The following is a 22,870-nucleotide window of genomic DNA, read 5'->3' on the forward strand; positions in this document are numbered from 1 at the left end:
CCCCCCCGACAGGCCCCAGTGTGTGATGTTTCCCTCCCTGTTCCATGTGTTCTCATTGTTCAGCTCCCACTTATAAGTGGGAATATGCGGTGTTTTGTTTTCTGTTCCTGCGTTAGTTTGCTGATAATGATGGTTTCCAGCTTCATCCATGTCCCTGCAAAGGACATTAATTCATTCTTTTTTACAGTTGCATAGTATTCCAGGATGTATATGTGTCACATTTTCTTTATCCAGTCTATCGTTGATGGGCATTTGGGTTGGTTCCAAGTCTTTGCTATTGTGAATAGTGCTGCAATAAACATACGTGAACATGTGTCTTTATAGTAGAACGATTTATAATCCTTTGGGTATATCCCCAGTAATGGGATTGCTGAGTCAAATGGTATTTCTGGTTCTAGATCCTTGAGGAATTGCCACACTGTCTTCCACAATGGTTGAACTAATTTACACTCCCACCAATAGTGTAAATGCATTCCTATTTCTCCACAGCCTTGGCATCATCATCACAGTGAATTTTTAAATATTTTCGTCAGCTCAAAAAGAAACACCCTACCCCTTAGCCAGCACTTCACAGTATTCTCATTAATCCCTTCCCCCTGCTAGGTCTAAGTAACTAGGAGTCTACTTTCTGTTTGTTTCTACGTATTTGCCTATTCTTGACATTTCCTACAAGTGGCGTCATATAATATGTGGTCTTTTGCGACTGTCTGCTTTCACTTGGAATAATGTTTTCAAGGTTTATCCGTGTTGTAGCATGTATTAGTACTTCATTCCTTTTTATGGCCAAATAACATTTCATTGTATGAATATACTACATCTATCTATGTATCAGTTAATGGACTTTTGGGCTTTTATGAATGCTGTTATGATCATTTATGTAAAAATCTTTGAGTGGAAGCACGTTTTCATTTCTCTTGTGTATACATGTAGGAGTGAATTGGTGGATCAAATAGTAACTATGTGTAAATTTTGCTGAACTGTCACTGTTTTCCAAAGTGGCTAAACCATTTTACACTTCTACCAGCAGTACTTGAAGGTTCTTTCTCCACATCCTTGCTAACACTTATCTGATTATTTTTACTGTAGTCCTCATGGTGGGTGTGAAGTATTATCTCACAGTGGTTTTGGTTTACATTTTCCTGATGACTACTGATGTTGAGCATCTTTTTACGTGCTTAGGGGTCACTTGCATGTCTTAGGAGAAATGGCTATTCAGATCCTTTGCCCAATAATTGGGCTGTGTATCCTTTTAAAATTGAGTTGTGTGTGGTCTTTATATCTTCTAGATTTACAAATCTTTTCTCCCGTTCTATCAGTTGTCTTTTTGCTTTCTTGGTCGTATCCTTAGAAACACAAGTTTTTAATTTTTATGAACTCCAATTTTTTTTTCTTTTATTGCTTGTGCCTTTGGTGTCATATCTAAGAATCCATTGCCAAATTCAAGGTCATGAAAACTTATACCAATAATTTCTTTTGAGAGTTTATAATTCTGGCTCTTACATTTTGGTTTTTGATGCACTTTGGTTTAATCTTTATACACAATGTAAGAGTCCAATTTCATCCTTTTGTATGAGGCTATACAGTTATCCCAACACCATTTGTTGAAAAGACTCATTTTTCCCCATCGAATAGTCTTGACTTCCTTATCAAAATTCACCTAACTATAGATAAATGGGGTTATTTCTGAACTCTGAATTCTGTTTTATTAATCTGTGTGTCTATCCTTAAGTAAGTACCACATTGTCTTGATTATTGTTTTGCAATTAGGAAGTATGAGTCCTAATTTTTTCTTCTTTTTTATGATTGTTTTTGGCTTTTCTGGTTCCTTGAGTTTCCATATAATTTTTAGGATCAACTTGTCAATTTCTATTAAAAAGCCAGCTGGGATACTGATAGGAACTGTATTGAATCTATAGATCAATTTGGGGAATATTGCTATTTCAATGCTTAATATTTATTATCTATTTGAGACAATATTTATTTTCTTCTGATTATGAACATGGGATGTCTTCCCGTTTATTTAGTTTTCTTTAATTTCTCTCAAATCTGTTTTGTAGTTTTTAGAGTATGAGTTTTGCACTTCTTTTAACCTTATTCCTAAGTGTTTTATTCTAGTTGATGCTACTATAAATATTGTTTCCTTAATTTCATTTCTGGATTGTTCATTGCAAAGGTATAGAAATTGGTTGTTACATATTGAATGCATATCCTACAACCTTGTTAAACTCATTAATTAATTCTGATAGTTTCTCAATGGATTTAGTGGATACACATCATCATATAATCTGTGAATAGAGGTAGTTTTACTTCTTCCTTTCCAATATGAAAGCCTTTTATTTCATTTCCATTTTCTTGCCTAATCTGTACATTAGCAAACAGCTGCCTTGTTGAGCATACACCAAATCCGGGTGAGAGTGCAGCAGGAATCCAAGTGAGAACGGATTGCGCCTTGCACCAGGGCAGCAGCAGAAAAAGGGTCACAAAATGGTTCGGATGTTTCTCTTTTGTTCTTCTCTCCTTTATTATTTTTGACTATCTTGATGGTTTTTTGTTATTGTTGTTTTGTTTTGTTTTTAACCTCAACCAACAACAAAGCCAACATTTACTTTCTTAAAATCCTCCTGTGGTTAAATTCTTAGTAAGCAGTTCCACATGAAGGAAGCAGACACCAGACTGGAGGCTAGAAAAGCACAAACCCTACATGTCCTGTCTATGTAACAACAGATCTAACAAGGCAGGTCTGGCTGGAGGGAAGGTCTATTTTTACGAGACGGGGAAAAAGAGAAGTGTCCATCACCAGGGCTGAGAAATGCTGCAACTCTCAGCAATCAGCTAAAGATAACCCAGGCCAGGAACTCTGCACCCAGACTGAAGGGGCCTCAGTGCTCTGTGCATGCAGGATAATTCAAGCTTCTCCAGCGAGCAGCCATCCCAAGCTACTGGATCCTTCACTTTGGAGACACTAGCTTAACCAGCGTTCCTCAAGAACTTCCTTCTCCCTGAAGGTGGCAACACAGGAAAACTCCCCATCAGTCCCTCTTACCCATATACTTAAAGCCAGATGTGATATCTCTCCCTCCTGGCAAGCAGGACCCTAGAGTTCTAATCTGGGCTGGGCCTAGGGTGAGTCAAGGGAAGCCCCTAGGGCACTTGCATGACCCTGAGGGTGAGGGCTTCCTTATATTTTGCATCTTAGATGTTTCTCTTGCCTCACTGGATGGCCAGCCCTGGTTCTAATCCCAGATCTGCTGTTGACAGGCCATGTACATGAGGACAAGTCTCTTGTTCTCTCTGGGCCTCAGTTTACTCATCTGAGAAATTGAAGTGCTGGAGTTAGATCAGTGTGATCCACGAACCCAAAATTATCCTTAATGTTCAGATTCACAGAACCTTTACCAAATGTCCTCACTTCTGAAAATCTAAAAACTTCTCTATAAGAACCTAATGTACAGCTATAGAATGTGGCAAATGGAGTCAGGGTCCTCCACAGGACTCATTCCTCCCTTGAGAAACTGCACCATCTTCTCTACAGCCCAGTCAGGGCTGTCCCAGCCACTATTGTAACATCACTAACTGCCCTGACCTAAAGTTATTAGACTAGAGGTAGAACCCAAACCCAAGATTAACCAGTCTATAGACTGGACAGAGACAAGCAGGTTATTGCTCTCATAGTTTGGGCATTTCAGACTCCGTAGCCGATAATGGTGGGCAGTTCAGCGGTCAGGTCAGACTCAAGGCGGATGGGCACAGAGACCCACCTGCAGGCAAAGAAGCTGATTAAAAGAAGGAAGATGCAGATAGACGCAGTGATGAGTAAGTCTTGTGGCCTATGAAAGTTGAGAAATTACTTTGCTCTTGAGAGAGGGGGAGTGTCCCCAGCTTCTGACTTTCCCATCCTATGCCAACATGAGGCAGGGAGGCCCAGAAGCAATAAGCAACCAAGTACCTAGATTATAGTCTCCAAATATCATTCTCAACTTTAGCACTTTTGCAGAAATAAGTAATTCCAAGGCCAAGGCAGGGAAATTGCAAGATGAACCTGAAACATTTTCTTGTGCCAGCAAGTAAAGAATTACTCAAAGAACAATGGGGACATGTCTATAGCTCATGGGTACAAACGTCAAAAGTTATCATCTAGCCAAATCTGGAATAATCGATATTAAAATAAATACTGATGATAATGGATTAAATCGGCTGAATAAAATAGGAATCCCTGAGCCTTCATCAATAAAAATAAGTAGAGGATTGACTATGAGTAATTTTTTTAAAAAGGAAAAAAGTAAGCGGAGGAAAAGGGAAATGTCTTCCTTATAGTAGCACAGCAGCTAATATATATCGTAGGAATGATGATAATAGATAAACCACCATTTACAACTGCCATAACGGTGGTTAATTCAGGCAAAAGTAATCAATAGCTACTAAATCGAGTTAGTGGAGATTTAATGGGATACAGGATATTGGCATAGTTTGAGAATATCTTCCCACAAAATGTTCATCAATTACAAATAGAAAAATGATTAGTTAATGTGGAGAAACCTGACACAAATTGACCAGGTGCTAAAGATGGCCATCCCCAGTGTGGGGATGAGCCCACATTGTATGCCCCCTCGTGTGATGCAGTGAGAAGATGACAGCCTCCCTTCCATATAGCACTCCCAGAACGTACGTGTGAACCCAGGAAACACTGGTGGAACCAGGCTGAGCTTCGGCACTCCCAGAACACAAGTGTGAATCCAGTCCTAAGGAAACATTGGTGGAACCAGGCTGAGCTTCGTCCTACAGACTGAAAGGTCTGCACTCTTTCAAACTATTGAGATCATGAAAAACAGGGGGAGATACCAAGGAATTATTCCAGATCGAAAGAGACTAAAGAGACTTGAGTATGAAGTGCAAAGTGTGATCCTGGCCTGGACAGGAAAGAGACATTGTTAGGACAGCTGGCGAAATATGAATACATTCTTTGGATTAGATGTTAGTGTTAGAGCTGATTTCTTATTTCCTGACTGGCAGAATTGTATGCTGGTTATGTAGAAGAGTGTCCTTGGTTTGGAAAGGTGCACACTGAAGATTATGGGAATTTGGTGCATCATGTTGTAAATGTATTTTTTAATGTATGTATTTGTATGTCTTTATTTTATATATTTTTTATCTTATATAATATATAACTATATCATATGCACATTACTTGTGAAATATCATTAGTATCACAAGACAGAGCTTCTATAATTTTGTCTTTCAGGCCTACCATTGACTTTTTTCATTTTAACAAATATTTCTAATTTCCTAGAATTCTTTCTTGCAAGTTTTTCCATAGTAATCTATTTTTGTTTTACAAACAGAATATATTCTCGATACTCCATTCAATTTTGGACCTTGCCAGTTGAACATTCCACAGTACTGCAATATCAGCCTGATCAAAACTGAACTTCCCTTCTTTTCCTACAAGCCTGTGGATCCTATAGTCTTGTGGGCCACTGAAAGCAATAGCTTTCTTTCTAAGTTGGGTAGGGAGCCATTGAAGGATTTTGAACAGAGAAGTGACATAATAAAATTTGCATTTTAAAAGAATCACCCTAGCTGTATTGAAAATGGACTGTAAGAGGCAACAGAAGAAGAGAAGATTCCAGTTATAAGTAGGATGGCAAATAATCCTGGTTTGTGCGGGGCTGAGGGATTTCCTGAGACTGGACTTTCAGTGCAAAAACTGTGAAAGTGCCAGGCAAACTGAGACAAACTGGCTACTCTAGTTAGGAGATTATTTCAGAAGCTTCTGGTGTGAAATGATGATAGGTTGGACCACTTAAATGGAGATGATTATGAGATGTCAGATTCTGGATATATAATGTGTATGTTTTATATAATACATAATGCATGGGATGTGTCATGTGAGGAAAAGAGAAGATTCCTGTGTTCTCAGATTAAGAACTAGGAGACCTGAATTAGCAGTTACTGAGGGATGAGGGGGACTGTGGAAGAAGCCATGTTGGAGGTGAGGAGTAGGTCAAAAGCTCAATTTTGGACTTTCTAAGCATGAGATGCCTATGATCCAAAAGGATATGTTACAAGGCAGTGAAATACATGAGCCTTGAGATCAGAGGAAAGAAGTCAGGATTGTAAATATTATATATAGATGGACTTTAAAAAGAAATTCGTGAAGTGTAGATAAAGAAGAGAAGAGGTCAAGAACTGAGTCCTGGAGATCCCAATATTAGAAGGGCGGACAATAGAGGGAGAACCACCAATAGAGAGTGAGAAGGAGCTGCCAGTGAGCTCAGAGGCAAACCAGGAGAGTGCAGGGGTCCTGGAAGCCAAGTAAAGACGGGTGCTTCAAGGTAGCTGGCATGATTCCCTGCATCCAGTGGAATCTGGGGCCTGCAAATTGACCTTTGGGTTTAGTTATAGGGAGATCATTGTTGAACTTGACAAGATTTGTTTGGGTAGAGTCGTGGGGACAAAATCTTGATTAAGGGAGAATGGGGGTGGGCGCTGTGGCTCATGCGTGTAATCTCAGCACTCTAGGAGGCCAAGGCGGGCTGATCACTTGAGGTCAGAAGTTCAAGATCAGCCTGGCCAACATGGCGAAACTCTGTCTCTACTAAAAATACAAAAATTAACTGAGCGTGGTGGCACGTGCCTATAGTCCCAACTACTTAGGAGGCTGAGGGAAGAGAATCGCTTGAACCGGCGGGGCAGAGATTGCAGTGAGCCAAGGTCACGCCACTGCGCTCCAGCCTGGGTGACAGAGTGAGATTCGGTCTCAAAAAAAAAAAAAAAAAAAAAAGAGAGAGAGAGAATGGAAGATGAAAGGCAGTAGCTGGAGGGGGAAGTGGAAATGTTCTTTGTTGTTTTTAAGATGTGAAAAATAACAGCATGTTTGCAGATGAGAATAATACAGTAGAGTGGGGAGAAATGATGATTCAGGAGAGAAGGCAGAGAATGGTGAAGTCATGTCCTTAAGAAGCAGAGAGAGGATAGGATCTAAGGTCAGGGAAGGAGCCAGCCTGACCTAAGAGTAGAGACAATTACTGCACACTAATAGGAAGGAAGACAAGGCATGTGAGTACTGTGTCAGGAGACTGGGTGGATCTGGCAATGGGAGCTCATGAAAATTCTCTTCTGACACTTCTAATTCTCAAGAAAGTAAGGAGCAAAGTAATCAGTTGAGGTGGGATGGGGAGGCTGCACTGGAGGTCTGAAAGAGGTAAGCTATAAAGTCATCACCTAGGGAAGTGGATGGAATGGGGAAAAGAAGGACAGTTGCTGAGCAGCACTCTGAGCTACTTGAGGTTTCAGTGGTCATGGATTCAGAGAGAGAGACCAGTCAGCACTTTACAACTTTCAGTTCCCTGAATGCTATCTGGGTTTCTTTTTTTTTTCCTGTTTGTTCATCTTAGTCCTTCTCAATTTTACTGTTGGTTTTGCAGAAATGTCTGGTGGTCCATGGTGGCCCATTTATATTTGAAGTAAAGGGCTAGGTTAATTCATGTAGGTGACTGAAGACACTCAAAGTTCCCCTCCCCAGTTACTAAATAGGCTGAATGAAAAAAAGACCTTCAACTAGACACATCATTGTCAAGTTTCAGAACACCAAAAATGAAGAGGCAATCTTAAAGTCTTCAGGTACACACACAAAAATGATAGCAGCAGTAAAATTGTCACCTGCAAAAATAAAAGTAATAAGGTATCAGAATGCCATCAGCAATCCTAGGTGCTAGAAGACAAAAAGCAAGCCTTCAAGGTTCTAGAATTCTAGATCTAGCTCAATCACCAATACAGCAAAATGGTAGAATAAACATACCTTTCATCGTACTTATGATGTGTTCCAACAAAATAAGGAAACCAAAGAAAGACACGGGCAGGAAAGAGTGAATCCATCTCAGAAGAGCAATGAAGGGAAAGCCCAGGATGAAGGTTTACCTTTCATCACTCTTAGTTGCACGCCTTTCCTCAGGTTCAAATGTCTTTACGTTGTGCATTTATCACTTTCACAACTGTTTCTTTTGAAATAGAGTCTTGCTCTGTCACCCAGGCTGGAGTGCAGTGATGCAATCTCTGCTCACTGCAACCTCCACCTCCCGCATTCAAGTGATTCTCATCCCTCAGCCACCTGAGTAGCTGGTATTATATGCACCACCATGTCTGGCTAATTTTTGTGTTTTCAGTAGAGGCGAGGTTTCGCCATGTTGGCCAGGCTGGTCTCGAACTCCGGATCTCAAGTGATCCTCCCACCTCAACCTCCCAAAGTGCTGGGATTACAGGCATGAGCCACTGCACCCAGCCTAACAACTATTTTTGTTTAAATAACTCTTCACTTTTTACCTCTCAGATCATCAAAATTCTGGACACTGTAACTTCTCCCCTCATATGACTCAAAAGTGTTGGAAAAATATATAAGCTTAATTCCTTACTAATTTTTCACATCAAACCTCTTTCTTTTCCATATTATCAGAAATATTTAGATTTAATTATTTATAACTGGTTTCACTGTTATCAATAGTTACATAAAATGCCTCTTCACATAAAAATGCCTCTTTATTACAGAAGCTGTCTTCATTTTAATTTATTTTATTTGAATTTAGTTTTCTTTTGGCTGAATCCTTTCAGCCATATTACCCTTTTCAGAAAAAGTTCCTGGGCAATATACTTTCCAAAATGTCTTTCTGTGACTTGTACACATTGATAATACACGAATGGGCATAATTTCTAGGATTACACGTTTTCTCCACAAACTCTAAGACAATGCTCAATTGGCTTCTATTATTTAATTAAAAGAGGGTATGTATCCTTGGCTGTTTAGCAGAATCCTGTTTAGCAAATGCACACACCAGGAAGTAAACATGATCCCCAGTACTGAATTCCATGAGCTACACATTCTATCTGAGCACTACTCTTGTTTTCTCTTCTTTAAAAACATACGGTTGCTTTATTTATTTAGCAAGTGGATAACATTAAACATGGAAGCTTTCCATTTGTGGCACTGAATGATGGTCTACACAGAGGATCCTTCAAAAGCTGCAATCAAGTACCCACCCTTCTAACTTTTCAGCAGTACAAACCCAACTGAGATCTTCTGGTTCATTTGCTTGAAATTTCTTTTTGATTCCATCCTTAGAGTTTGTGTAGATCATTTACTTTTCAGAGGTGGTAGTTCTGGTGCCCACAAAAACAAACAAACAAACAATACTCTTCTGAATTTCTTTGTTTCAAAGCTTGCATCATATAAAGCATAGCAGCAATCTTTTTCAGGAAGCATTCCCACAAAGTGCTTGAAAGGACCGGTTATGGTTACACCAGTATCTCCAGCCGAGATCTCTTTGCCCTCTTCTACAATGATGCACTTTTTGTCTGCACTGAGACAAAAAATGACAGTCTTCTTTCTTTTCTTGATTTCTTCTGGTGTGGAGCATTTATGAACTTTCATGTCATGAAAAATGTGACATACTTCCTCAGCAACTTGCTCTCCTGAGTCCATCTTTGCTGCTGCGGTCACAGGGATACGGGGAGGCCGCCGGCGGGCACAAGTCTGTGGAGTGTTCTTCTCACAGCTGCAGACCAACAGACTGCACTGCTCTTAACTAGAAATGTCTGAACACTGAGTATTAAACAATAAAGCCTAAACCCTGGCCACATCCCGACTCTAATCCTAGACCAAACAAAACACTAAAACTCACCTTAATCTTCAGCCCCTTGCCCTAACCTCAATGTTAACCTGAACCTTAATCCTGATGCTACAATTTTAAAGCATGAGCATTTGGTCTATGCATAAAGTGGTTTATCTAAGGCAGTGAGTAAAGAAGGCATCTCCTTCCACTCCCCTTTGCTCACTCTGCCCCAGGCCACAGCCCCTGGCCAGTCCCCTCATTTTCTTCTGGTCTTTACTCACACACCACCTTCTGCAAAGAGTTTAAGCCAATTGTGCAGTTAGAGAGAACAGTCCCCACAAGAGACCACCCTCGCTTCTGACACCAAACGCAATTTAGGGTGCACAACCACCCAAAAACCACCCTCAGGTTACATAACTTGCTAGCAGGGCTCACAGAATTCACAGAAAGCTGTTGTATTCATAGTTGTGTTTTATTACAGGGAAGCCATACAGATTAAAATCTGCCAAGGGGAGGGATGAGATCAGCCAAGGCAGAGTCCAGGAGAGTCTGTCTAAATATAACGCTTCCATTTGTTCTCTGTGACATCATGGGCACCGCTTATCACCAGTGGGCATAAAATCCACTTTACCTATTTGTGTATTGCCTCTCTCTCCCATAGGAATGTGAGCTTCATGACAGCAGGGAATTTGGTCAGCTTTACTCACTGCTGTGTTACTTCTAGAACTGCACCATCCAATATTGTAGCTACTAGCCACGTGTGGGTAGTGAGCACTTGAAAAATGGCTGTCCTACCTCAAAATACACCGTAAGTGTAAAATATACACGGAATTTTAAGGGCTTAGTATTAAAAGAAAAATGTAAAATAATTCACTGATAGTTTTTTATACTGGTTATATGTTAAAATATTTGGTAGATACTGAGTTATATAAAATACATTATTAAAATGTATTTCTCTTTTTTATAAACTTAAATTGTGATCTGCAGTGTGTGAGTGTGTATGTGTCTGTGTGTATCAGGCAGCACTGATCTAAAAGAAATGTCAGTAAACTTTTTCTGTAAAAGATCAAGTAGTAAATATCTTAGGCTTTGGGGCTGTATGGCCTCTACTCAACTCTGTTGTTGTAACACAAAAGCAGCCATAGAAAAGACTTTTAAACAGATAGGTGTTGCTGTGTTCCAATAAAACTTTATTTACAAAAGCAGTCCCACAATTTAGCTTATGGTCCACAGTTCTAGCCCCAATTTAGAACATTGATCCATAGTCAATATTCAATAAATACTTGTTGAGCAAATGGCAAGAGAGAAGGCTAATATAGCTGCAGCACATAAGCCAGGAGGAGAATGGTAAGATACTTCTGAAGTTAATCAGTGGCCAGAGTGTGTAGCATCTGTTACCCACGGATTTCATTTTAAGCCACTGGAGGAATTTAAGGAGGATAGTGGTAAAATCTAATGTAACTTCTATCAAAGTTCACTGTGATAGATGCTACAGTTTGGCACTCAGACATGCTGCTCTCCCACCCCTTTCAGAACTCATCCTGAAGGTTGGCGGCCAAAAGCTCTCAGGTGAGTCCCTCTCCAAGGGTTGCTCATGGTTGAAGAGCACTGCCTTGTTCAAAGTAGCACTCCTGGTCAGGCGTGGTGGCTCACGCCTGTAGTCCCAGCACTTTGGGAGGCCAAGGTGGGTGGATCACCTGAGGTCAAAAGTTGGAGACCAGCCTGGCCAATATGGAGAAACCCCATCTCTACTAAATATACAAAAAATTAGCTGGGCATGGTGGTGTGCGCCTGTAATCCCAGCTACATGGGAGTCTGAGGCAGGAGAATCGATTGAATCCAGGAGGCGGAGGTTGCATTGAGTGGAGATTACACCACTGCACTCCAGCCTGGGCGACAGAGCAAGACTCCATCTCTAGAAAAAAACAAAAACAAACAAACACAAAAAAAGTAGCACTCCTTTCTCGAAATTAACCCACGTTCAATGACTCACTAATGCATGGCATAAAAGTCTGACCTTCTTGCACCCTGTGCAGACAGTTCCAAAGCACTGCTCCAGCTCCAGAGCTCCCTCTGGGATTGCGAGCAGTGACCTTGGTTGTGGCTGCATGGCATTTCCACAGTCCACCTCACTCCCCACGGGAGTTCATCTGCTTCCATCCCTCTTCCACAGGTGTTGATCTCATGAGCACTCCCCAAAAACCTGCCTGCAGGCAAATCTGCATCTCAGAGTCAGAATCCAGAGAACCTGACCTGCAACAGCTTATACCAGCAGTGGTCCAAGAAAGCAATGCTGATTGTAGGTAAAGTACAAGTAGCCCCAGCAAACTGAGGTAGTGCAATTGTCAAAGCTGTCCTGCATGGTGAACTAGGATGGCATATGGAGAGAAGGAATGCCCTGGTGGGTGGAATGTACCAGGCCTGTGTGAACTATCAAGTAGTCATCATAAAGACAATGGAATTGGATGGCCATTGCCTGGGAGCTACTGAAGCATTGGAGAAAGCCTCAGGTGTGAAAGCCAGAGGGCCTCCTAGGCAGCATATCGAGAGACTCAAATACTGCATCCAGGGAGCAGAAAAGGCTGGGTGGTCAGGGTAAACAAGGAGACCTGTATGCAGGCCATTGCAACAGCCTAGGCAAGGAATGTAACTGGCTTGGCCCCGAATGCTAACAGCAGCACTGGGGAAAAGTGGTTGGATCCTGGCTACATTTTGAAGATGAAGCCAACATAATTTGCTATGGCATTTGTATTGGTTTCCATTGCTGTTGTAACACATGATGCAAAGTTACTGGTTTAAAACAACATAAATTTATTCCTTTACCATTTTGGAGGTAGGAAATCTGAAAATAGTCTTATGGGGCTAAAAGCGAGCAGCAGGACTAGTTCCTTCTTGACGCTCTGAGGGGAGAATTCCCCCAACTGTTCTAGCTTCTAGAGGCCACCTGCATTCCTTAGCATGTGCCCACTTTCTCCATTTTCAAAGTACATCTCTCCAACCCTGCTTCGATCCTCACATCTCCTTTTTCTGACTATCATGCTTCTGCCTCCCTGTGGTACAATTGGTCTGCCTGGATAATCCATCCCTATCTCAAAATCCTTAATTTAACCATATCTGCAAAGTCCCTTTTGCTGTGTAAGATAACAAACATATTCACAGGTTCCAGGGTTTGGATGTAGACAGCTTTGGGGAGACATTATTTAGCCCATACATGGTTGGAGATGGGGGTGCAAGAAAGGGAGGAGCCAAGAATGACCTGAATGCTTTGGGGCCTGAGCAATTGGGGAATGTGTGGCCACTAACCTAGATGGGGGAGACACAGGGCTCAGAGATTCAGTCCATTCTTCTTTGGAAGCCAAGTCCTGCCACTTCCCCCCAAAGGCTTTCCTGTGTTAAATGATAATTTTCAGAAAAAGGTAAAATCATGACTCTCATACAGATGTAAAAATTAGCACATGTTGAAGAATTTACTTCACTTATATGATCTAAGAAAAGCAGGCAGGTGTTACAACCAGTTTAAAGGAAAGCTCAAAACAGCACAAATTTATATGGAGTAAAGGAATGTTAAGATAAATTGCAAATGAGGTCAAAATTGAGTTTTCCACAGTGAGGAGAAAGTCATTTAAAATCACTACCAGACAGTACAGCATTTATATACCAGTTATAACTTACAAAGAGTTTCAAAATAGCTCAGACAATGTACAGACCTAGAATCTTATAACGCAGGAAGGTGTGCTACAGATGGTGCATTGTTTTCTATTGAAATACAAAGATTTTTTCCTACACTTGATTTTTCTGACAGAAGTACTCCATGTATAAGTCCTGGCAAGAGCAGATTGAGTTTCTGGAAGGCAAGGAACAAGAAGGAGGGTTTGATGTCTCCAGGCAAGATCTAACAAAAGACTGGCAGAAAAACAACAACAACAACAACAACAACAACAACACATTTTAACATGAACATTTGGTATTGTATTCATTACAATACTTTTTAACTAGTCTTTATTTACAGAGAAGGTGTTATGGACTCGTAGTTTGTGACCACCCAAAACTCATATGTTGAAACCTGAACGCCACCCTCCCCCAGCCCCTCCAAGTGATGGTATTAGGAGGTAGAGCCCTTGGGAACTAATTAGGTTTAGATGAGGTCATGAAGGGTGGGGACCCATAATGGGATTAGTGTCCTCATACGAAGAGGAAGAGAGACCACAGCTCACTCTCTGCATGCACATAAAGACGAGGTTCTGTGAGCCCACAGTGAGATGGTGGTCACTGTTACCAGGAACTGAATCTGTCAGCACCTTGATCTTGCACTTCCCAGCCTCTAGAACTGTGAGAACTAAATGTTTGCTGTTTTACCCAGTCTATGGTATTTTGTTATGACAACTCTAGCAGACTAATGCAGAAGCTAGTAATCTGTTTTTGGTCCAATCAACGTATAATCAGCCACTTGGTGACATTTAACATTCTACTTAAGTGCGATTAAACCAGACTAAATGTAAACCAGCATAACTTATCTACCCCTCTGGCCATTATCACTTTGAAAACAAAAAAGCATTCCTTTTGTTCAGCCATTCTACAGCATACACCAGCTCTTCGTTGTTTGTGGCTAAATTGGAAGTACAATGATTTATATAAATAAGGTAGGGGACAAAAAATAATTTTCCCTCTACCCTTCTTTTTCTTTTTTCTTTTCTTTTCTTTTTTTTTGAGATGGAGTCTTGCTCTGTCGCCCAGGCTGGAGTGAGTGAAGGGGTGTGATCTTGGCTCACCGCAACCTCTACCTCCCATGTTCAAACAATTCTCCTGCCTCAACCTCCTGAGTAGCTGGGATTACAGGATCCCGCCACCACACCTGACTAGTTTTTGTATTTTTAGTAGAGACAGGGTTTCGCCATGTTGGTCAGGCTGGTCTCAAACTCTTGACCTCAGGTGATCCACCTGCCTCAGCCTCCCAAAGTGCTGGGATTACAGTCATAAGTTACCGTGCCTGACCCCCTCTACCCTTCCTAGTTGGTGTGGGACCCTCTGTAACAACAGACAGATTAACAAGAGAAAAACAAAGAGAAATGTATTAACATGTATATTTTATATATATATATGGAAAATACTCAGGGAAAGATTAATTCTCAAACAAGTGGCTTAGAATTTCAATTATGTAGCATCTTCAACAAGGAACAATACATTCTTAGAGAAGTGTCAAGACAGAAGAAAAAGACCTTGAGTCTCCAGGTGGAGAAAATTGTGGGAAAGCAAATATATGGGAAATTTGTGGTAGATAAGGGCTAGTCAGTTAAGTCTGTTATGTCTACTCCTCTGGTGCCACCTTCAGGCTGATGAGGGCCTAAAGTTGTCGTTGGTCTTTGTTCTTCCTGATAGAGGAGGAAGAACTCCTTTGTAAAGTTATATCCTGGTTTTAGGCAAATGGGGAGGGCAAAGAGCTTTTCTTGTGTCTGCTTCTTCTCAATTACCTTCAGTTCAAAACAATCCTTATGCCAGTGTAGCATATTTTAGGGTGGAGTATTCTGCTACCCTTTAGTAGTACATTTGGCAATGCAGTCTCCTATATGGTCTCTTTTCCTCCATTTCTTCTAATCCAATTAACATGCATGAGAGGAAGAAAGAGACAATAAGCAAACCCTCTGCTATTCAGCAACTTTGGCAGGGCAGGAAGATAAAATCCAGTACCAGATAGAAAGTCTTTGCCAGTCTCCCATACTCTTGTTGGCAAAAGGAAAGTGTGTTGGGAGAAAACACTTTTTCTTTACCTATTTATGTTCAGAGTCTACAGATTAACCAACCACAGACAGATTAACAGGGAAAAAAGGTGAAGTTTATTTATTCAAAGGAGTCTTCAGATAAATGTGGCTGTCTAAACAGCCCAAAATAGGGGTTTATATACCCACTTAACAAGGAGAAAGGGAGGTGGAGAGAGGACTTCCATGGAAGAACAAATGGAAGGTATGAAGTTTCAGATAACATTTGTTTAAGCAATTACTCATTATGGTGACAATGATTAGTCTCTTCTCTGGCTGTAAACTTCCTAGAGAGGGGATTTATGGCAGCAGTGTTTAGGAGGTCCTGCTTGAGTCAGCAAAGTTTAGGCACTTTTTGTTTATTTGTTTCTGCAGCTGCTGTTTGTTCAGATGTTTTTAGCTTAAAATAATCTTTATGCCACTGAAGTGCATTTCGGATCCCTGCAGGTGCAGAATCATTCTTCATGTAACGTGACTTTTCAGGGTCTCTTCCTGTCTCAGGGATTTTGGTCTAAGCTCCAGAAGTAAGAAAGATGCATTCAAGTGCCACACACTCTGAAATGAAGTGGCAACTTGCAGAAAAATGGTGACTGAATTGGTTCTCACTTTTTAGTTTACCACCTGCCACCAGGCTATATTTGGGGAAGCTGGCATGGGCCCAGAGGCAGCCTGAGGTGGCTGATGGTCCATGATACCATCTCCAGAAGCCCTGCCCTAGCTCAGTTCATCACTTCTTATGTCTCACTATGACATCAATACCCCAACTCTTCCTCAAGCATCTACTCTTTGTGTCTTCCCCCCAACACCCCCACCACCAAGTCGCAAAGCAGCAAAAGAGGTCTGTCTAAAATGCAGTCTGTTTACACTGTTAACCTGTTTAAACCACTCCAAGACTTCCTACTACTCTGGGATAAGATCGAAGTATTTGCCGAGGCTCACAGAGCTCTGTGTGATGCACCTCCCCCACCGGTCCACCTCCATCCCCTACTGAGACTGATAGCACTCTCTCCTTCCCTCCTTTTCCTGTCACCAGAATGCACAATGTTCTCTCTCACTTCAGAGTCTTAGCACCTGCTGTTTCCTCTGCTGGGCTGCTGGGGACATCTTAGCCTCCTCTCCTATCCCACCTATCTGTAACATTTACAGACAGAGGCAAGAGAATAAATGGATCCCTGGCCTCATCCTTTTTTTCCTCTCGTCCCTGGTTCTGTTCCACACCATGAAGTGCATATATGTGAACATCCCAGACTGCAGATCCCAGGTACGTCCATAAACTCCCCTCTCTTTGGCCACCCTTCCAGGCCTAAAGGTGTATGGTTTAGCATAATAGTCTGCCCTCAGTGGATGAACCTAGAAAAGGGAACCACACAGGCCTTGGAAGTGAGGTGGAATGTTTGAATTGAGAATACTTGGTCCCAGGTACGTTGAGATGGAGAGAGATGTCTTAAAAGGATTTGCCCATGGGGGCTGCCTGGAGGGCCAATAGGAGCCCAACTGATTTGCATAGATGTTCTCCTAGGACCAGGGGTTGAATGGGAGTTGTCAGGAGAAGGCTGGAAAGTACATCACCTGTGTCAGTAACTGCAAGGGGGTATGGGGCATGGATATCCCCAAAGAACCTTCAAAACACCCATGATAGAAAGAGCCACCTGCTGACCAGGCGTGGTGGCTCATGCCTGTAATCCCAGCACTTTGGGAGGTCGAGGCAGGTGGATCACAAGGTCAGGAGATCAAGACCATCCTGACTAACATGGTGAAACCCCGTCTTTACTAAAAATATAAAAAATTAACTGGGCATGGTGGTGGTCACCTGTAGTCCCTGCTACTCGGGAGACTGAGGCAGGAGAATGCCGTGAACCCGGGAGGCAGAGCGTGCAGTGAGCCAAGATTGCACCACTGCACTCCAGCCTGGGCTACAGAGCAAGACTCCACCTCAAAAAATAATAATAATAATAAAAAGAGCCACCTGCCAACTCCAGGAGCAATGCGTTAGGGAAGTCCCAGGCAGTCAATCTCTTTCCTGCCCTTTACCTGTCTCCCTGCCCCATCCCTTGAGTTTTGACCTGCAGAGGTCAAAAAAGCTGGAGTACAAGCTGGGCAGGCTGGGGAGATGGACAAGGTGGGTACATGGAAGGCTACCCTGGCTCAGCTTGGAAACCTGGTGAGGAAAGGAAGTGTAGCTGGCTTCCTCACTATTTCTTCCCTTACTCCTCATTCCTCTTTACCCACTCATGATGCCACTCCTGACTCATCTAGAGTTGGATAAGGAGAAAGAGGAGGGATAGAGTGGCAGAAAAGTGTTGCTGATGCCCTCTGGGTGGGTCAGATGTCCAAATGCTGGCTCTTTCTCTTGTGGGGTGCTCTGGTGGGTGCACTGGAGACACCATCCCACAGGTGCACCATTCCCTGACAAGAACGACACAGCCTCCAGCCAATTGCTTATGATGGCTTCCCCACCCACACAGGTCCTTGCCCTGCCAGCATCCTCTCGAGTGGGTTCACAGGAGACCTTGGCAGTTCTCTTCGCTCTTGTACCCCAGTCAGCTCAAGGGACTCAGGCCAAGCTCTGCCAATGGCTCTCTTGAAGACCCCTATCAGACTTGAGGGGAGGGGAAGAACAACTCTTTCCTTTAAGAAATCCTCAGTCTATCTTCACCCTTAGTCCCATGCTTCTCTTTGTGTGGTCTTAATAGCTATTATCCCATCGGAGAATCACAATGACTCTGAGGAAAGGGAGGGTATTTGTATATGCAATATATTGGAGATAACGTCAAAAAGGACAAGGGCCTGGAGCCTGGGAACCTTGTCACAGCCTCAAGTTTAGGTTAGCCAGCAAATTAGTTTACTTTGAAGGCAATCCATTTTCCCACCCAGGAAGTAAATTCCATAATAGCACAGACTGTCTGTCCTGTTTACCATATATCCCCAGCTCTTAGCAAAGAGCCCAGCATAGAGGGGGCACTCATAAATGTTAATTAATGAATTATCTCTATCTATTGCAGCATAACAAACCACTCTAAAACTTAAATGGCTTAAAATAATGAAAATCATTTCTTTTGCTTACAGTTGGACAAACAGGAACAGCTCATTTCTGCTCAATGTGGTATCAGCTGGGACAACTCATCTTGAGACTGGAATATCTGCTTCCAAGAATATCCACAAGTTGATGCTGGCTGTTGGCTGGGAGCTCAGCCAATGCTGTGGCTTGGGGGCCTTGGTTCCCTCCCACATAATCTCTCCACAGGACACTTAGGCTTCCTCATAGCATGGTGGCTGGGTTCCAGTGTCATCAGAGATGGAGGCTGTATTGAATTCTATGACCCAGCCTCAGAAGTCACAAAGTGTCCTGCCACTGAAGTGATAAGTCAGCCTGGATTCAAGGGGATGGCACAAAGACCTCTTTCTCTCAATTAAAAGAGTATCAAAGTCACATTATGCACATAACATATGAGGTAGGAGATATTGCAGTGACCATCTTCGGAAAATTCATCTAATCTGTCCCATGGATAGGCAAACACGATCACTTCCTGGTGGACCCAGTATTTGAACTCAAGTTCTGCTCAGTACATTTTGTTCTAGGAGGAGAGGATATATGTCACACATTCTAGAAGGACTTCTCACTAACCTGGAGAAGATAAACCCTTGGAGTTTGGAGAGTTAATTGACAGTTATGAAGATAATTCACTTATTTGTGCTAACTGCCTCTTCAACTAAAATGTAGGCTTCCTAAGAAAGTTTTGTTATGTTATATATATAATTTTATACATATTTTATATTAATATATTAGATTTTCTATTAGGTATGTACATATACAATAATCTCCAGTGCTTAGCCCAGAATCTAACACATAGCAGCTGTACAAAGAGTACAAAGAAATCTTGTAGAATAAATGAAATACCTGCTTAGTCCCGCTAGATGAAGTGTGGCTTGATGAGGTGCTGCCACCTTCTGGGAACTGAGGTATTGCTAGCCATTTCAAAGGCACCATGTCTTTGCAACTAACTATGCACTCCTTGCCCCAAGCCACTCTCAGTTTACAAGGCACTCTCCCAGTGGCTGATTTTTTATGTATGTATTTGTTTATTTAATTTAATTTGAAACAGGGTCTCGCTCTGTCGCCGAGGGTGCAGTGCAGTAGTGCAATCTCAGCTCACTGCAGCCTTGACCTCCCGGGCTCAAGCCATCCTCACGCTTCAGCCTCCAGAGTAGCTGGGTCCACAGGCATGTGACACCAGGCCCAGCTAATTTTATTTATTTTGTAGAAATGGGGGTCTCGCTTTGTTGCCCAGGCTGGTCTCGAACTCCTGGGCTCAAGTGATCTTCAGTCTCCCAAAGTGCTGGGATTACATGAGTGAGCCACCTTGCCCGGATCCCTAATGGCGGATTGATTTTTTTCTTTTTAACAGGAATTCCGACCCCTGTGTTGATTCCTATTTGACCAATGAGAGCTCTGAGGACCAGAGCTGCTGAACAGGAGCCTCCCTCCTGGTACCTCTATGGCCTCACCCGGCTCTCCTCAGCCCTGCGGCCTGGCAGTGCCTCCTCACTGTCACTGCTCTGCCGAAGTGCTCAGGGGAGGCCTTACCAGCAGCCCATCCTGCCTGCTTATCTTACCACAATTCTGTGTAGCCCCAGACAGTGGTGCTGTCCTCCCCACTCAAATATGGTCTTCCCTTAACCCCCTCCATGATCAACTCTTCTCCAGGTTTTCTCCCTCCCTCTCTGGCTGCTGCTTCTCTAAAGTCCGCCTTCTCCCACATCTGACCCTAAGCCCACTTCTCTTCACAGACCCCTGCGAATGCTGCTCCCCTCACAGCCTCAATCCATATCTGCACACAAACACCTGCCAGCCCAGTCTTCTCTCTTGAGCTCCACATCTGATTGCCTGGTCCCCAGAAAGCTAGCTTTGACTGGGACAGCCCGACATTTAATGTGTACCTTGTCTAAAGTCAGCCTGTGGTCTCCCCACACCCCCAACCACCCTGCCCCTTCTCCCACTCCCACTGCCCCCACTTATGCGTCCCCCCACTCACTTATCCAGACAACCAGGTATCAGCCCAGAGTTTTCCCTTCCTCACCTCCAGGGTCACTAAATGGTTTTCAGAAGTAACATCAAACGGTACACCAAGCAGTTGGGCATATTTTAGCTCTTTTAGGTTCTGTCGACTCTGACTCCTGGGCAGCCCTCAGATAGTCCCTCCTCTCCCTCATCTGCCACCATCAGATCCTCATCATATGGAACCTGGACTGCTGGGACAGATTCCGTGCCCTGTCTCCTCCCCTGTGGCCTGACTCTAACCGACTCTACACTCCAACTTGCCCCTGATTAAAACCCTTCAGGATGGGACCCAAACTCCATGCCTGCCATTCAGTTTTCACAACTTGGCTCCATGCTGTCCAAGACCATGCTCCACCTCTGCCCACACATCCTGCCTTCAAGGCACACTGCACACGTCACACCATCCAAGCCTCTGTGCCTTTGCCCACTCTCTTCCCTTTGCCCAGAACCTCCTTCCCTCATCTTCTCATGTCCAATGTGTCTCATCCCCACTGTACAGACAAAGAAACAAATTCATTTTATTATTTTTATTTTTTTGAGACAGAGTCTTGCTCTTTCACCCAGGCTGGAGTGCATTGGTATGATCTCAGCTCACTGAAACCTCCACCTCCCCGGCTCAAGCAATTCTCCTGCCTTAGCCTCCCAAGTAGCTGGGATTACAGGTGCCTGCCACCATGCCCAGCTAATTTTTGTATTTTTCGTAGAGATGGGGTTTCACCATGTTGACCAGGCTAGTCTCAAACTCCTGACCTCAGGTGATCCGCCCGCCTCTGCCTCTCAAAGTGCTGGGATTATAGGCATGAGCCACTGCACCTGGCCAGAAACACCTGGCCAGAAACAGGCTCAGAGAGCTGACACAGTTGCTCAAGGTTGTACAGCTTGGGAAGTAGTGGAGCTGGGGTCCCAAAAGGAAGACTGCCTGAAACCAGCTCTTTTCAATGCTCTGCAGGGTCCAGACTTTATTCCAAGCCTTGGCTTCCCCATGTGTAAAAGGGGGAAATAAAAAAACAAAGGGGTCTTCCTGTTCCCACTTTGCCTGATCAGGATTTCTTCATTCTGAGATGCTCTGAAGTTCCCTGGTGACCTGGGGGCACCGAGCACAGCTGCCTCAGGCCCCTAGCCAGCCACTGAGTGGACAGTGCTCAGGTCAGACCCTCCTCAGGGACCGCCTGCGTGACCTGTGAGTGCTTTCCACTAAGAACACTATGACCAGTGGGCGGCGTGGCCTTCTGCCTGCCCTCAAGTTCTCCGGTTTCCAGTCTGTGTTCCTTATCTATTGCTGTGTAGCAAAATATCACAAAATTATCAGTTTAAAAGGATGTTTCCACTCGCAGTTCTGAAGCTCAGAGGTCCTATAGACATGGCTGGGTTCTCTGCTCAAGGTTTCCAAGGCTGAACCTGGGCTGAGTTCTCATCTGGAAACTGAAGAGAAGTCTTCCAGGCTCATTCATGTTGGGGAAAGGATTCAATTCCCTGAGTTTCCAGGACTGAGGTTCCTGCTTTCTTGAGGCTGTTAGCCTTTCCTGGCTCCTTGCAGCCACCCACAGTCCTTCTCATGTGATCCCTACAAGTTCAAGTCAGCAAGGGTGCAGCAAATCCCCCTCATGCTTCAAATCTCTCTTCGCATTTCTCTTCTGCCACCAGCTTGGGAAGACTTTTGAGGGGCCATCTTTAGAAGTCTGACTAGACCCTCATTCTTCAGGCATTTGCTATCTACTCCACACCTAACCTGTACTCAGCAGTGCTGGGGGGCAGAAATGAACAAAATTTGACTGCATGGCCTCTGGGACTCCTGTCTCAATACCCCTCTATTCATCCTGTGCTTAACCAGATTTTCCACCTACCTGTCCATACTTAGGCCATACCTGTTACCTAAATGCTGTTCCTCACTGTATTCATTGGCCAAAGCTGCTGTAACAAAATACCACAGACTGGGTGGCTTTTAAACAGACATTTCTGTTCTCACAGTTCTGGAGGCTGAAAGTCCAAGATCAAGGTGTCAGCAGGGTTGGTTTCTGGTGAGGTCTCTCTCCCTGGCCTGCAGACAGCAGCCTTCTCACTGTGTTCCCACATTGCCCTCACTTTGTGCATGTACATCCCTGGTGTTTCTTCCTCTTCTTATAAGGACACCGATAGGGCAACAGTCACACTTTTATGACTTCGTTTAACCTTAATTACCTCTTTAAAGGGTCTATCTCCAAATAAAGTCACATTTCAAGGTAGTGGGCTTCCACATATGAATTGGGGGAGGGGAAGAGAATTTAGTCCACAATACCTACCATCTCCACCCATCAAGTATCTCATCTGGGGGGCTCAGTTCACAGGCTGCCTCTTGCATAAAACTACCCTAGATGGAGTTTGTGTCTCACTGGGCTCCCCAACACCCAGTTGGTACTTCTGTTCCCACCATGTCAGTTTCCCACTAGACTGGGAGGTTCTAGGGAAGGCTCCACAGC

The 22,870-nt window shown here is 43.3% G+C and overlaps 1 long non-coding RNA gene and 1 pseudogene across 1 annotated transcript; one reads left to right on the plus strand and one right to left on the minus strand.

Moving 5' to 3' along the window:
• The first annotated feature begins 1,155 nt into the window (after positions 1–1,155).
• LOC111555340 lies at positions 1,156–19,150 on the plus strand. Its single transcript, XR_002735502.2, has 6 exons — positions 1,156–1,728; positions 2,373–4,790; positions 10,264–10,410; positions 11,136–11,171; positions 11,776–11,905; positions 18,422–19,150. It is a non-coding gene; the product is annotated as an uncharacterized LOC111555340 (long non-coding RNA).
• LOC111555339 lies at positions 8,990–9,472 on the minus strand (annotated as a pseudogene).
• Positions 19,151–22,870: the final 3,720 nt, after the last annotated feature.

This window comes from Piliocolobus tephrosceles, chromosome 2 (genome assembly GCF_002776525.5).
Source record: "Piliocolobus tephrosceles isolate RC106 chromosome 2, ASM277652v3, whole genome shotgun sequence".
In the NCBI taxonomy this organism is placed as follows: domain Eukaryota; kingdom Metazoa; phylum Chordata; class Mammalia; order Primates; family Cercopithecidae; genus Piliocolobus; species Piliocolobus tephrosceles.